Consider the following 16,117-nt stretch of genomic DNA (forward strand, 5'->3'; position numbering starts at 1 on the left):
TGGTAGAGTCCATTAAAAGTAGGGACAACTTTCTATATGCCATTAGATATAGGGAATTTATATGCGCCACCTCTCTCCCAGCTGTTCGATTTGAATAGATGGTCGAGATGGCCTCAATCATAATATCAAGCTTAAACACCATTTTATTTTAATTTTTTTCTAAAAATCATATTGATACCAAATTTGGAGTGTCCCCTCATTAGTTCACACCTATGAAAATATTAAAATAATATTTTTCCAAAAAATTACAAAAAAACCTCTAAAATTTTTAAGCGGCAGTTTGCTCATTTTATTTTCATCAAAATATTGCTTTAATTTTTTTTGGTGTGCCCCATTGAGAAGATCACAAGCACCAAATTCCATATTCATATGATCTACAAAAAAAGTTAAAAATAAAATACTCTGAGCCATTAGATCTAGATCAAACGGTCAAAGTTCGCCGGCAACATTATGGGTAAAGGTATCCCAAATCCGACAAGAGACGTATAGTGGCTAGTGGCCTATAGAAAGCTTTTTCATAAAAGTACGAGATCTAGTTCAATAACTTAACTAAACCATCCTCGAAATGGACTATGATACTTTTGCTCATAGAATCCTATATCAAAAGTGAAATTTAAACCCACGTGCAAGGACTAGAAACCATTTAATGCATTTAAACTGCCCTTTTGACAACTACAACAGGTAAGTCAAAGGTAAATTAATTGCCTTCTTGGACTATGGATAAAAAAATAAAGACCTCTAAAAAGAAATGGGGTGACAAGCAAGCAAGAGCAATATATAGTATAAGATATTTAATGACCAAAGTGATGAGTGATGATTACAACCCCTTTCTTTCTTATATGTTTCCATATCAATCTGCAAATTGCATAGTCCTTTTATTTAGATTAATTAGTGGCAATGATTACCCATTTCATGTTGGAGCAAGTTGTGCCTTTTTATTTTATGATCACATAAATGCTTTATGAGATGGGTTGGACTAACTCTCATGGAGAAGCCTGTGGCTTGCATTCATTTTACAATAATGATCACATCTATCACCACAATATTTATTTTCTAAGCTTTTATTGCAAGTACTTCTTGGAAAGAATTCGAAAACGCCAAATTCTGTCGGGCTAGGAGCCCTGAAGAACTAGGGCATTTTGATAATTTGGATGTAATAATACGACTTAACATCATCATTATCGCAACATTTTCCCAATTATTTGAGGTCGGTTAATTATTTGACTCAAGCTAAATAATAAAAACGATTTTGATTGTTTAGGGTTAGGAACATGGAAATGCTAAATGATATAATGTTCGATTCGTTTAATTTAGCAACTTAGACGTCACACTTTTCACTATAAACCACTGTTCCAGTTTTCCAGCCCTTAACAACTAAGGTGTGATGATTCGACTCACTCCTCAATAACTAGGGCATGATCATTTGGATCACCGCACTGACCAAATCATGAAAATGCCATCAACTGTTCAGGGTTATTAACATTGATTAAAGGCAATTTGGAAATTAAAGAACAAAGGTTTTTGAAAGAATGGCCTTACAAATTCAGGAATTGTGATATCAGTATTATCAGAGGTATCATATAATTAGTTAGGTGCCATATTAACAGGTCCAACAAAACCCTGGCAAAGCTTCATCAATTTCTCGATAAAAAGTATCATGACCGAGTTTTCAAGTTAAAAAAAATATGACCATTCGAATGTATATACAAATAATTTCTTTTCTATTTCAACTTCCTACCATTTGATAGTGATGGTAGAACTCATGGCTGATAAGCCGATATTCTTAGTGAACTTCAATGGTAACTTCTAGGTAATGATGATTTAAGTGCGATGGCTTCAAGAAAACGATTGATATTTTCCCTTCTTTTTATTATGTAGGGAGAGAGAGGTAAGGGTGGCAACGAGTTGGGTTAGGTCCGTATTTGACTATATTTAAATATATTTTATAAATTGAGAACTGAAAAATATTACCGAGCCCAAACCCATACCCAGACCTGAATAATGTTTGGGTTCAAAATTTGGACTTAGATCCGACCACCGGGTCCAATTTTTAAACTCCTACCTGGTCTACCCCTTAGGTACCAGGTCGGGTCCAGGCCCATTGCCACCTTAGAGAGAGGCGTAACGAACTTTGCCCCCCTTTTTCTTTTCATTTAAAAGCAAGCCACGGGGCTCCACTGACCTCTTTGTCTTCATGGGGAGGGTTTTCTTTTTCTTCATGAGGGGGTTTGGATAGGAGAGGGGTGCCACCACACATTAGAAGACTGGGATGTGAATAAAGTTGTGTCTTTTTGTGAATGGAGATGTATCATTTTGTAACTTTTATAAAAGGAGATGTATCTTTTTGTAACTGTTTTGAGTTATTGAAGTTGAGTTCTATGCTTTTCTTACAAAAAGGGGTCAGTTTCTGCAAATTTGAAAAGGTTGTTATTTTTAGGTAATTATTAGAAATATCCCTTTTTTAATAATCTAATAAATTTCTAAATTTTTTGAAAACTACATCCATACCTATTTGTAACTTCTTTATAATCTTATACAAAAATGTACACCAAACTCTGCCGCCTAAAGTTGGTTTATAGAGAATATTAATAGTACAATGACAGTTCATCGGTTTTTTCTAAACCATCACAGTACTAGAAAAGGATTGTGATGTCCCATGATGGCCTAAATTTGGGTGTTGAAGAACCTTGAATCATCGTGGCACTAATAAATGGTAATACCTTGATGTTCATTTAACCATCAAGGTAGTGTTAATATATATTTCACTTTTTTTTATGAGAATCAATCCTGTTATTTTTAGTTCTAGTGCTTTTACCCTTGCGAAAAAAAGCACTCGACTTATTGCTCAAATAATTAGTCCGGTACTGGATGTAGTTTTTCTCTTGAACACGATGCTCAATATTTACAACTCTTTAGTATTTCAAGGTCGAGATACCGCCGGTTAGAAAATTACTGTGACTTGTGAGGTACAACAATTATTGTTGGTATGTGAAACAACTTGAGCCTTGAGAATTGAAATATTACAGTTCTAATAGATTTGGCATGGACATAGATTTCAAATAATTTGGGTTCCGTTTCAAATTTATTAGAAAATTTAAGCTTACTTATTACACTATAAGATTAGCTTTATATAAAACAAAAGGATTTGGGGGTCAAAAACTGCTGCAAATTAAATTTCTTCTAAGACTGAATTTGGGCCGTCCGTTACTTGATATTAGATGGAGCGGATTTTTTGGTAAGGATTTTTTTTAAATCAGACTAATCTTAAGGTGAATACAATATTCTAGGTCACAAACAAATGAGACAAACTAGATGGATGTGTACATTACGAATTCATGTAGCCGCAATGTATCGGTCAACCAAAAAACCGGCATTAATTGGAGTTTGTTCCAAAAAAATGAAGCCATGGAATAAGTGTTTCAAAAAAAAAAAAGGGCAAACCAAAAAAATCGTTGAGTGAAAAAGACATGGTCACATCGGGTCGGGTTGAATTAAACAAAAGGAGTTCAGAAATGTGTATTTGTGATTAAACTTATTTTTTAGGAATAACTTATTTGAGTTAATAATGCTAATAATCAACAAATAATTTTATTTATTGTTTTATTTAAGATGATTTTATTTACTGATGGTGCTCAAGGAGATATATCCAATTGCACATTCACAAAACAAAGAAGAACAAATGTAATACAATTTTAAAATGATTTTCCAAAAATTTTCTTATCGAATGATATTATATATAATACAAATTTATTTTCCTCAAAATGTTAGAGTATGTATCAACCTATTTCTAGAATGTCTTCTTTTAGAACTCTTTCTAGAAAACCAAAGTATTTTTTTGAAAAATTGCATTTTAAGGAGTTGTGCTAACTGGTGTACAGAAACTAGCCTCCACCAGGGAACTTGCCCCCTGACTGAGGCAACGAGTCAGAGTCCACATAGGGCCAAAAGACTCGAAAATAAAAAACAAAAAAGAAATTGAAAATAAGGAAAAGTATTAAAAGTAAATTCAAATCTAATATACCTTTAAAAAGTTAAAACAAGGTTAAAAATTTAGAGAAAACATTGAATTTTTTAAAAAACCCAATTTATAGTTTAGGATATTTTAAAAAATACACAAGAAGAAAATGTAAAAATGTGATTATGGTAAAAAAAACACTCACTAATCTTTGCCAAATATAAATATAAAATACAAATTATAATATAACTTTACTTTTTATACTTTTTTATTTTTAAATTTTTTTTTATACCCTAAGTTGTGTAACAACTTAAGGGCACCCATAGGACGAGGCTGAGTAACTCGTCCGACTCTCTGAACAAATGGGTGTGGCCGAGTAACTTGTTCAAGTTTGAGTCCTATACACTAGTGCTGACTATCGTTGTGTGCATGGGTCGAAACGAAAACGTTGGACCAGCAGGTCCACCACGTACTCCTTTCTTTGAATAGAATGTCTTCGTTAAATATGCAAAAGTTTTCATAATAAAACAATTTTGCAAAATGTTTGGAGTTTTGGACCCATTCCGACACCCATCCTCAAACTAATTTCATGAGTTTTTCCGTTCATTCACAAACTTGGGATGGCCAAAGGCCATAGTTTTCAATTAGAAACACAAAAAATGTCCCCAAGCATCAAAATTACAAGCATTGCACTCAAACAATTCACAATTTTTTTAGAAGACATATACCATATGGAAAAGCATCAGAAATAGCACGAAACTACTTCATGGAAACTAGTTTTTTTTTTTTTTTTTTCTTCGAATCGCCTTGTTCCCATTTATTTACATTTGTTATTATTATTAATTTTTTATTTTTCTCAATGATTGGCCTATCTAGACCTGACTTCCTGATAGCCAATTCACCAGCCAATCCAAAATTTATAACACTACTTTGACCATGCCATTTAATTTTGGGATTGTCTATGAAGAGACTACTTATTTTATGTACATGAAGGCTACAATCATTTATGTCCCTTAAATTTCAAAATGGATAAGGAGTGTCATTAAAAAGATACAAAGTTCAAAAAAAAAATTTTCTTTATCAAACTTCATAACTCACCCCAAGCCATCTAATTTGACATCTAATGGGTAGAAATAATTATGATTTTTTATGTACAAAAAAATAAAAAAATAAATAGTATCTTTGTAGAAATCCCGTTCTAAAAAAAATGAATGGGCATTTGTATCGATCCCTCACCATTCAATAGCTGGCAGGTAATGGGAACTTGAGGGAGGGCCTACGATTTTTTCAAGCAAGAGAAACTACACTCACTGAAACATAGTCCATAAATGACACCCCACTTATTTCATCAGTCCAATCATGTTATCAAGTTTAGCATATCTACGGACTAGGGTGCAGTTTCATAGAAGTCTATAAAAATATTTTTGCTCATACGGAGGTGGTGTGAATTATCAATCGAACCCGGTTTCTATGTGGCCAAGCCCGCATATGTAAAAATGCGGGCTTCCTAATAAGTTTATTTTTGAGATGGATTTTTGTACTTAATTTTTAAGGACGTGTAATGTCTAATATTGAGATCATGAATATGAAAAAATAAATAGATTTAAAAAACTTGAAATATTAATAATAGTAAGAAAGCATTTGAACATTTGGTTTCCATTGTTTTTATATAAAACACCTTCTTGCATCCATCTTTAAGATAGATGCTTTACACTTTTTGGACTGCATATGTAGTCATGCGGTCTAGCCCGCATGAAACAATTTTCCTTATCACTATGTCAAGGGTACGAGTTCATTACCATTGAAACAACCACAGCTTGAAACTTTGTGTAAAATACATAGCCATTCTGCTCATGCTGTGGTAATCACCTTTTTAGTTCACTACAATACTAATACATGTATGTTCAAAGAAGAAACTAAGTGGTACAATTTGTATAAGGTTGCAACTTTATCTATAGAAATAAGTTTGCGATACTCTACACCATCTATTTTACTTGGATGGTGTAGATCAGATACATCTCTTAAGACAACTTCAATATATGACACGTTTTTCAATATAATGTCAAATCTACCTTATCTAAATAAAATGGATGGTGTAGATTACTACAATCTTATTTTTACAAATAAATTTGCAGCCTAATATAAATTTTTCTTTTTAGTTTTGCAATTACATGAAACTCATATGCCTTGTTGATGTAATTTTGAAAGGATTATTTAGCATAATTCTTAAATGCATTATGACATGCCATGCACATTGAGCACATAAATCAGATGTGTTCATAAATACATTATGAGTGTAATTCGCACGACATTGAATATAATTTTGACATACCAACCATGATCTAATCGAACACATTTAAATTATGCGCTCCATGCGATGCAACAATCTTCATCACTATGAACATAATTCTTAGATGAATCCCTAAGTAAACCATGTGAACAGAAGTCTCCAAAATCGTTGTTTCTGAGCCAAATGTTGTTCTTAATCCATATTTGCTGCAATAAGAGCATTTCGAGCATGCTGTACACATCATAATGTATGAACAAACAAGAAGTTTACTCCTTACCATTTTCACAAATAGTTATAAAAAGGTAGAGGTGATTTATCCAATGGTCCAAATCCCCACAAACAGTTCCTTAGCATTGGAGCCAGCTCATGGATGAAATTGTCTTTAGGCTCTTAGGCCCAGAAGTAATTTTCACTCACATCAATGGGGATTCGAATTCGGAAGCAGATTTTTGGACTAAACTAGCCACGGCGCTGTGACGTGATGTCCTTTAGTCTTTCATAAGAAAGAAGCCATCCATGAAAAAGCAAACCAAATATACAATGGCAGATTTTTGGACTAAACTACCACAAAATATACAAAAGGTAATAAGAAAGAAGCCATCCATGAAAAAGCAAACCAAAAAAAGAGGCACACATATGGAAAATCCTTATGAAGAGAGAGAGGAAAACCACATGCGGCAAACATAATTCACTAATTAATAATAGGGAACTTAATGGCTTCCCAAATCATGTTTTCTTTTGCATGAGGTTCTCTTCTATTTGCCTCTATGTCTAGAAAACTCTAGAAAAAGGATCTCTAAAAGGGATCTCATAGGTGCTGGTTTTTGGACTGTTTCACTCTAAAAGACTAAAATAAAAAAATAGAAATAAGTTAAGCCTCACACTTTTTATCTCATTATATGAGGAAAATATTTTGCATCCCTATCGAAATAAATTGAGCCTCACCTAAAACTTTCAAATCAATCATCTCAAAAAAAAAAAAAATATTTATATATATATATTAAGCCTAAAAACAGTGTATGTTAAGCACATTATCTAGATTGTCCATTTCACCCTAAAAATAACGATTAACGGCTCCACAAGATCTGCACCATTTTTTGAGCTTCAAATTTCATAATCAGCTAGCCATCATGGAGATTTTCTATGCCCAAAGTGCTTTCCGGATGAAAATTATAGATGAGGCTTTACTTCGTTATCATAAAATCTGTATGCCCAAAGTGCTCTCCAAATGAAAATTATAGATGAGGCTTTACTTCGTTATGATAAAGACTAGGCCCGAAAGATACTGTATCCTATAATTAATTATGAACCCAAGAGATTCCGCCACACACACATCAATAGGGAACCTGTCAAGTATCACCAAAAATATTTTCACCCCTTAAAGATTTGGATGATAATTTCTGAAGGAAAAGACACACAAGTACCTACCCACAATGAAAAGGTTCACTTAATGTTTTCTACATACTTGCAAAGAAAAATAAAATCACATGGGCACACATGAGGCAGGCCCCATATCAATAATCTCCCCCTCCACCGTATATTGAGGAATGAATGAGGATTCCCCCTTGCTCAGTGAGTGATATTTACCCACCCACTTCTGCTCAAATATAATCCATCCATCCCTGCCAAGTTCCTATAAAGCTTGTAATTGTCATTTGATAGTGTTTCTATCATCATACCTAAAAGGTTCTTTTCAGTATGGATCTTCTCGAGCTGCTCTAATTTCCTAACTCATTAGGAATCTAGTTGTAATAAATATTTATGTGCTTTGTCTTGGAATGATACACGGAGTCCAGGCTAAATCGACAACAATATGACTACTGCTATTAATCACATGTTTGTTTTATTGCAATCCCGTCTTTAAGAAATTTCTTCACCTACATCGACGCCTTCTGCAAAAGCAATATCCTATGTTTTTATTGTAGAAAAAGGGAAATTCACTTCTATAACATAGATTGCCAGGATACTGCTCCCCCTGCAAAAGTGAACAAATAACCAGAACTGGATTATTGAGAATCATCATCCTTGACCATGTCTTCATATGTGAAGGCATTTAACACAAGTTTCAAGTTTCCAAAATGTAAACAAATTTGTTATGAGCCTCTGATATACTTGTGAATCTATCTCACAGTTACCCAATGTTCTTTTGTAGGTTGATAAGGAACCTGCTTACCATTCCAACATCAGTTGTTATGTCTAGCCTTGCACATTCTATTGCAGCCATTGTACTCAAGTGCTGAGGTTATTCTCCTTCGTTCTTAAATGACTCTAAAGTGGTATGCAAGTGATGGGCTTGCATTTTTAATATAAAATCTCTTTTGCAAATTTCTAATAAGAAAAATATACAATGAGATTATTTATCTTCGATCAAGGTGGTCGCAATTAACTTTGACCATTGGATATGAAATTAGATGGCTGCACTTATTCCAATGATTAAGTTCAAATAAATTTTTTCGAACTTTGTAGCACACCCAAACTATCAGATTTCACATTGGATGGTTGTAAATAATTGTGACCTCCTTGAATCAATGGTAAATGGTATGCAATCCTTCTCTTGAGACAACTACAACTACTTTAATTTTCTATCATGAGAGATTTGCATATCCAAAATTTGTTGTACTGGTTCCAAATTCTTTCTATCAAAGGATTTCCTCAATTCTTTCTTCAAAATCTCAATCATGTGAATATATGGCCTTACAATTATCATGTCATCTACATGGAATAAAAGAATAATAAAAGGGTGTGGTTTCTATAAGATTGCAACTTTAAACAATCCAATTAAGGCACGCCTGCAAATTTTATCATAACAAGTAATTTTGGTGTAAAACTTTTTAGGATTATCTCAAAATCTATTTTCATATCTAATTATAAAATTTTAAATTCTAAAAATGGTTAAAATCAAGTAGATTTATTAACATAAGAAGATCTTGAAAATGGACGGTCTAGATAATGTGTTGCAAGATTCACTATTTTTGGGACCCCAAATCTTTTTTCTTTTCATATTTGTACATCTCGTTGGCGAGATGGTCAATTAGAGGGTTTTTCATAATTAAAACAACCTTCTCCGATGGATTTTTGAGGTGCATTTGTAATTCTACATTTTAAGGTTGCAACCTTATGTAAACTTTTTCCATAATAATAAAAAAAAAAGCCTTGATGTGCATGCAATGATCTACAACTATTTCCTGTTCCCAAGTTTCACTAAATAAATGAAAGTTCGTTGTACTATTGCCTAGGGGCCTATTTCACCCCATGTGGGCTTTTCTTGAGCCTACAGATCAAGTGCTTTTTACCCATCACTTTAAACCCCTCAAGTTGCTTTATCTAAATCTCCTCTCTCATGTTGCCACTATGGAATTTGAGTTTCAAACTTAATCTGATATTCAAACTTATTGCCAATCCAAGATCACATGAATAGAAGACATTTTTAACACTAGAGAAACGATTTCAGCAAAACGGATTCGCTCCTCGATTCACAGTTCCCTCACCAACCATGCCTTGTGCAAAAATTCCTTTTTTTATCTTTTTCATGCTTTATTTTGAATACTTGTTTTTTAATTATCTTTCTACTTTTTAGTAGTTAAACCAAGTCATAGTTGTCATTTTTTTCTGAAAAAATCCTACTTCCTGTTGTATGTCTTTCCTCCCTCACCCATGTGCCAATCGAGTTAAGAATTCTTGAAAATTTTTCTATTTCACCAACACCATGAGCGAAACATACTCTTTAGTTGGGTACGTCTCTGATTGTTCGGGTTGTGTACCAAACCTAGTCATGTAAGGTGTGGAGGTTGTTCTTGTGGAGGCTACTACCCTTACCCTTGCATAGGTTTACCCAGTGTTTAAATACCTGAATTGGTCGTCAGGAAAATCAGTTCGGATCAGCGATCCAGATCGTGGAGCAAAATTTTTTATGTCAGATTTCCTATCTTTCCCATGTCAAGATCTCTTTCCTCATAGATAGTAAAGAAGTTTTTGTGGGGGTTAATATGAAAGGAAGTTCCTGTATTGACAATGAAATTGATGTTATTGCTTGCAATACTGAGACAGTTCTCCTCACAAATGGCAAGGACTATGAGGTCATCATATGTTGCAATCACATTAGTAGCTTTTATCTTAGCCCTTTTCTTCTTTTCACTCACTCTTGAACTTTCTGCAATTTTTCTTTATATCATTATTTGTTGATCATTTTTCTTGTCTTGGATCTCCCACTTGACGGATCACAAATGTGTTTATCCTTTGTTTTGCTTCTCCTTGTATCTTCTACAACTTAAACTTATTGGATCCTAATGGTTTTCAACTTGTTTTCTCATTCAACAGGTTGCTGGTCATTTGGCTAGGGGTCACTTTTCTTTTGGGGGTTTAGTTACTAAAGGAAACAACCATTCTGCAAAGTACTAAATAACAATAAGGCTTGTAACTCATCATCCAATAACATTTTCATTGACGATAATTGATTAGTAATTGATGTAAATCGCATCAAGGGGCAGGCTGGAACATGTTTCATTTTGTAATTTGGCCCCTCTTCATTTCTTTGATTGAGATCAACGAAGCCGAGTCGATGTTGGACAACCGGCCTTGGATCTATACTTTTCGGTGCCGATTTTGCACCAGTAATACTTTGCATCTCTTCCCTCTTTTAAACTTTAAATTGACCAACAACCTAATCCAAAAGGCTTTATTACTAAGTGTCATCCTCTCTTACAAGTAATGCAACTTTTACCATAAGGAATATGTAGTTTTCTCATTTGATATATGATGGAGTACTATATCATCCAATCATTGTTGATGATCAGAATTTACTTTCTTATCTAATTTAGACAACTCTTCCTTTAACATATACTTGGTTTTCTTGGTTTTGCCATCAATGGAAGCATATAAAGCTTTTCAAAATAATTATTTTTTGGATTTTCCAACTGCTTCTGAGTTAAATTTATCACCTACGTCCTGTACTTGGATCCATTATCAATGCACAAAATATAGAATACAACTTTGATATTATCTGTTGGGAACCTTTTCACTCTTGCTCATGAATAAATCAAAATACCAAAAATAGGGCAAACCAACGAGTAATTTCACATTTATTTTGTGATCCATCGTAATTTTTCTTTTTAATAACATTTTGCTGGATAACCTATTCAACCGATCCAAATTGGCCTGTGGCTGATCCGGTTGCTAAAGCATTGTTTTTTCTGTGAGCTTCACGGATCATAAAACCAAATTCCAATGAGTGAGAGATGGAGATTTTGAGGAGGAAACCAAAGGGTAAACATCATCATGGGTAGAAATTGTCCCCTTCCATTTTTTTTACATTGGATGGCCTCATGAATTTCAAAAACTAACAAAATTGAAAATCAACAAGCAGGATGAAACATCAAACCAAAGGTAAAATCGAAAAAATAAAAAATTAGGAGGGGGTTTGTCCTTCCGTGCAAATGCTGCATATTTTTTGGCCTTTTTGTTATGACACTAAAATAAAACGGTACAGACATAATTTTCCCTTGGTAGTTTCTTTACTGGAATACCATATGTATATGCTTCTTGCTCCTGGCATATGCACTATTAATTTTTTAAAAAAATTCAAAGGGCAAACTTTCTATATTCCCCTACTGTATAAAACTTATATACTTCCCTCTATCCATGTGTCGATTCTAAACGGATGGCTCAGATGGCTCTAATCACAATGTCACGCCTCTACATTATTTTATTTGTAGTATTTTTTTATACAAAATATTTTGACGCCAAATTTTGGGACTCCATTCCTCTCTTAAACTCGCAGCTGTAAAAAAATATATATGTATAAAAAAATATTGGCAATAAACTAAAATGACCAAAATGCCCCTAAAAATTTTAGGGATATTTTAGTCATTGTATTTTATTGAAAATATTTTTAAAATATTTTTTTAGGTGCGACCCATTGAGATGGCGTGTACCAAATCTCGTATTCATATAATATTTAGAAAAAAATAAAAATAAAATATATCTTCATATAATTTCTAGATCAAACACTGACTCCCTTGATCTAAATTGAGCCACTGGATAGGGAGAGAAGTATATATCTTCTAACCTGGATAGGGAGGGAAGTATATATCATCTATACAGGAGGGAAGTATAGAAACCTTTCAGAAATTGAAATTTAGAATACCTTTTAACCTTGTGCTTAATGCATTTAAGTTTTAAACACGTACAAAGCACGTGCATCCTATCGGTACTTATAAAAGGGAAAGGTTTCAATACTTCCCCTACAGCATAGAAGATCTATGCTTTCCCTACCATCCAGCCGTCCAATTGTGATCAAGAGAGCGACTAACTGTTTAATTTTAGATCCGACGTCTCAAAGTATTTTATTTTTAGTTTTTTTATACAAATTGTATGAATATGAAATTTGGTACGTGTCATCTTCTCATTGGGGCGTACCTATAAAAAAATATTAAAAATAATTTTTTATAAAATATAATGACCAAAATACCCTTTAAAATTTTCAGCGGTATTTTGATCATTTTATTTTATTGAAAATATTTTTATATATTTTTTTGCTAGTGCGAGTTTAATAGAGGATTGGACGTACAAATTTTGGTGTCAAAATAGTTTATAGAAAAATAATTAAAAATAAAATAATGTAGAGACGTGACATTGTGATTGGAGCAATTTTAACCCTCTCAAAATGGACGGTTGGATAAGGGGAAGCATATATGTTGTAGGGGGAGGCGTAGAAAATGGACGGTTGGATAAGGGGAAGCATATATGTTGTAAGGGGAGGCGTAGAAAGCTTGCCCGTTATAAAATCTAAACCTAAATTTTCTTCTTTGGGCAGTCCTCAACAGTCAGCCGGGGCATTCAACAAATTTGCAAGAAACCATTTATTGCATGTTGAGTTTATTCAAATAAACGAAAGTTAGTTGCCCACGAACCAAGCAATACACAGGAACAAAGCACGAAACACACGAGTGAGGACAGGCTCCAGGCTTTAGCCAACCCCTCTCAACCAGGCTCTCCCCTCTCTTATTCCTCAAACACTTTCTACTCCTACTTCTTGCATACAATCCCTCGCCCTCTGAGCCCGCTGCTGCAATGCATGCCCTCGAGCTCCTCCACCACTGTCAGAACGTCGGCGCCAACGGCAGATGCCCCTCTGTCGAATCGTGAGACGACGCAATCGGCAGCGAACAAATTTGTGGTTGCAAACTCTCGGTCCCCGCCCATGATAGGCATGGCCGCTCCCATCTTCACTCTGCTCTTGTATCCATCCCTGTACGTCTGCCCCAGCACGCCACTCACGTTGCCACTCAAAGAGTAGAACTTGAACCCCATGTCCAAATGAGCAAAGCAATCATCGTCAGTGATATCGTATCCATGAATTCTCGACTCCTTGGGTGTAATCGGCACAACTCAGGCGATTATATTGAAGTTTTCAGCAGCTTCGAGTGTCACTCCATTGGTGTCACGGGTTCGGGCCACGGTTAGGCCTTGGCCATGCCACTCTGAGCCCTCCCCGACTGGAAGGCGGATTGGCATGCCATTGAAGATGATGGAGAGGTGGTCGGTGGTGTCATCCCATATGCCGACTTTTCGGGCCCCAACGTAGAGGTTGTTAGTCCCGAAGAGGATGGCAATGGACTGGACCCATGTGAAGTCTCTTTTCATGGTTTCCTTTCTCTTTCCAATGAAGTGGCCATTGATGTGGAGGTTGGAGTCGGAGAGGAGGCAGAAGTCCCGGTCTTTCTTGCCATGGAAATATAAGGTCACGCCATCACCTCCGACGAACCTCGGATCCTGGCAAATGGCGCCGGGCCTGTTACAATCTGCATTGTGCACCAAACGCAAACCGACCGCTAAGTTTTCAGTTACAGGCCATCACTTTCAATGTAAAGGGAGCATTACCAGAGGAGTCTGGTTTTATAATCGTGTATTGGGCTATAGCATACTCAACCAGTAAGATTTTTCTTTTTATCTTCCCCCATAGAATTTTCAGTTTCATCATCAAAATATCTTAAAGAATAGCCATTTAAAAGAATCAAACGTTCAGCCTACTTATAGCTTAAACCTTGGCTGGCTCAACACCCGGATTCGCACCCTCTGAATCCGATTTGAATCAGCAATTCCCATTCCCAATCACCGGGTATCAAAACCTCGGTTGAGTTAAACGAGCCGTCAGCCCAAGCATTTCTAGGGATGAGAATTTGTCCGGTTTGGATCCAAAACCCAAATTTTGGACGATCGGGATTCGGGTATGAGTCCAATATTTGGATCCGATGGGTCGGATCCTGATCCAAAATTTGGATCGAAATAGTAATTCAGATCGAATCCAAATACCGGTGGATTTGATCTAGATCTGACCCAATTATTCAAATATTAATTATTATTTTATATATACATACGTATTATTGTATCTTTTAGTTATAAAATAATAATATATAATATATATTGTCATTGGTTTTTTTATAATATTTTATAGATATAAAATAACTTTTTTTTTTTTGAGGAACAATAATAGTTTTAATACCAAGATACAAACAAAGCACAGTTAAAAGAAACTGGCCAATATACAGGGCAACAAAAAAGGAAAACAAAAAAAATAAGCTACTACAACAAGACTAGAGAACTATTAAAGACACCTCATAAATCCCTGCTTTTGCAAGACTGTAAACCTTCATATCATTCTCCATGTATACATATTCAACCAAAAACTCCATATCTTTACAAGAATCAATCAATTCAAATATTAGACTATGCAACCTCCAAGGGTATTCAGCTTCACCCTTCATCCATTTAACCACATTCAAATAGTCATCCTCAATAACAGTAGGCATTCGATACTCACTAGCTAATTTTACACCTTGCAAAGCAACCCCACACTCCGCTTCATTTGCAGTAGCATTCCCAATAGGTCCATAAAAATTTTTCAAAATCTCACCACCACTACCCCTAATAATCCCACCAATGCCTGCAGGCCCCAGATTGTCCATAGAACTGCTATCAAAATTAAGTTTAAGTGCATGATCTTGAATCAGAATATTCAGATTGTACAAGAGATAAAAACGAGAAACACCCCACCAAAGCTTATTAACTCCAAGCCAATCAACTACTACATTTTTTATTTTTTCAACTACTTGTCCAGCAGTCTTTCTTTATCTTCAAAAGACTGTTGGTTTCTCTCCTTCCAAATCTCTTAACATACAGCACCTTTAACAACCTTCCACATAAGACGACCCTTTTTACTCAATTCAGTCATCATCCAATCCCCAAATATATCATCTACCTGTACTATCCCCACACTATCCAATCCCCAAATATATCATCTACCAGTACTATCCCCACACCATTCAACTCTAGACCCAAAAGGATCAAGGCCGAAACCTCATTTACAAAGCTACAATTTAAGAATAGGTGTTCAATATTTTCTTCATTCTGTTTACAAATTATACATATATTGACAATAGTTTTCCTTTCTTTCATAACATTTCTTTCTCCATTCTACAAGCTCCTTTTTCACTCCTTGTACCTTTTTGGTAGCCACATACCCAGACCAACCCTGAAAACTATTATTATTCCAAGCCTCTGTAATCAAATATGTCAAACCACTTTGCAAATTCTAGGCCATTTCAAATTTAAAATACCCTCTGCCGCTACACATATTCATACTTTCCCAAATCAAAGGAATTCGATCCGACAACAATTTAGGTGAAGCTCGAGCTGAACCAAGGGGAAAGCATTCAACCTACTCCATATTAACTAGAAAACGGTTTAACCTTGTCATAATTGGCTTTACAACATAATTATTTGACCAGGTGAATTTAACACCCATTACTGGAATATCCAACAGTACATAGCAAGAAATAAAATTAAAAAAGGACCTCATACTAGCATCCATATGA

At 34.8% G+C, this 16,117-nt stretch overlaps 1 pseudogene; it reads right to left on the reverse strand.

Moving 5' to 3' along the window:
* Window positions 1-13,101: 13,101 nt before the first annotated feature.
* LOC18429222 (uncharacterized) lies at window positions 13,102-15,208 on the reverse strand (annotated as a pseudogene).
* Window positions 15,209-16,117: the final 909 nt, after the last annotated feature.

The sequence above is a fragment of the Amborella trichopoda genome, chromosome 3, assembly GCF_054954075.1.
Source record: "Amborella trichopoda isolate Santa Cruz 75 chromosome 3, AtrichopodaSantaCruz75HAP2 v2.0, whole genome shotgun sequence".
NCBI lineage: Eukaryota > Viridiplantae > Streptophyta > Magnoliopsida > Amborellales > Amborellaceae > Amborella > Amborella trichopoda.